Raw genomic sequence first — 1981 nt, 5'->3', positions numbered from 1 at the left:
AAGAAGAAGAAGAAGAAGAAGAAGAAGAAGAAGAAGAAGAAGAAGAAGAAGAAGAAGAAGAAGAAGAAGAAGAAGAAGAAGAAGAAGAGACCAAGTGTGTGTGTGTGTGTGTGTGTGTGTGTGTGTGTGTGTGTGTGTGTGTGTGTGTGGCAGATAGACAGGCAGGTTTTGGAATACTGATACGTGTAAGTTACAAAATATTTACTTACTGGAGAGTATGTATATGTAAGCATGGTTAGGTAGAACAGTGGTTATATGGGTAGATTCAATTTTATAAAATTAGAATAAAAGTAAAACCACCTATGAATATGCAGAGTAGTGTGTGAAAAAGTACATGCACAGATGATGCGTGAGATAAAACAGAGGCTGGAGTGTTTCCAATGCACAAGTTCATGTTTGCTAACATGAAATAAAGGTGATAAATATTTATAGAGGCTTCCTCTTATTTTATAAAATCTCTCCACAGGAGAAGAAAAACATGAATTTAATTATGGAAAACAATCATTGAAAATAGTATGAGAAAATGGCTGCTTTGTCTGGAGGGCTTGGGGAAAGTTATGCTAAACTATTTCCAAGCTGAAGTAAAGTGAATACACAATGCTCTTTCTGGGGAACTCAAATATCCAATGGGAAATTACCAAAGGGAAGCTTTTCATTTCTGTCCCTTGACCCAAATAAATAAGAGCAGGATGCCTAGTCAGAACCCTACATGACTATGTCTCAGCCATGAATTAAACATGAAAAGCATACAAAATAAAGAGAGTATTGCACAGACACGTGTGCTGGATTTTTAAAAGACAAACATGATTTTTTTTTAATGATGGAAGAAACATCGGCTTAAAACCATATTTACATTTCAATCTTCTAATATCTTTTAGTCGGAAAAGTGTATCAAAGACAGCTAAGTTGTAGAGTTTTAGAAGTTCTGTTCCAGAAAGACATGAATACCAGTAGTTCTGTTCTATCCACCCACACCTTGAAGGAACAACTGCCAACTAAACTCTAGTAAAGTTACTTCTTTTCAGGACTCATGTTATGGGTTTTCTTTAGGAAAACAACACATACAGACAGTATTACATTGTCCTTGGTTGAAAATTAAGAATCATTACGCTATGTTCAAAACGTTACAGTAGAATCAATCAATACAGTTTGAGTTCCATGATTCTTTCAAAAATAGCTTTATAGAATGATACAGATGGAAGTAGGCTGTGCAAGAAGTGGAAGAAGTATAAGTGTGTATTTATGTGTGTGTGTGTCTGTGTGTGTGTGTCTGTGTATCTGTGTGTGTGTGTGTGTTGTTTGTATATGTTGTGTACCTTCTAAGTGCATGCAATATGTAGGTAAGGAGTATGCAAATTAAGTGTATGTATCTTTTGCATGGTAAGTATGAGAGTGAAATATATATGTGCTCTGTTTGTGTGTGTGTGTGCGTGTGTGTGTGTGTATGTGTGTGTGTGTGTTGTCTACACTGGATTTCATATCAGCTTATGTGTGACTCTGAGGTAAGTGGATGACAATAGCAGTAGGGTCAGTTGTGTATTTTGTGTGACTGTTAAAAATCAAGAATGGGCATCACCAATGTTTTCAGTGTATGGTCACAAACCTGGAACAAATGTTAATAAAACATTGAACTTCTTGGCAGTAGACAGGTTCATGCAGTGAGATCGTGAAACAGGGTGTTCACACCTCTGTAGATCAGCAAACAGAATTTAGGGTGTAATTATGCTATGTGATCTCTCCTCAGACCTGTTCCTATAGCTTCACAGCTGCCATCTAGTCCCCATATAGGAAAATTTCCACAATCTCCAATAACATCATCACCATCAGGGTTAAGATATTCAAACATAGCCGGGCGTGGTGGCGCACGCCTTTAATCCCAGCACTCGGGAGGCAGAGGCAGGCGAATTTCTGAGTTCGAGGCCAGCCTGGTCTACAGAGTGAGTTCCAGGACAGCCAGGGCTACACAGAGAAACCCCTGTCT

Source organism: Mus caroli, chromosome 12 (genome assembly GCF_900094665.2).
Source record: "Mus caroli chromosome 12, CAROLI_EIJ_v1.1, whole genome shotgun sequence".
NCBI lineage: Eukaryota > Metazoa > Chordata > Mammalia > Rodentia > Muridae > Mus > Mus caroli.
Note: the sequence above shows the minus strand (reverse complement) of the source record.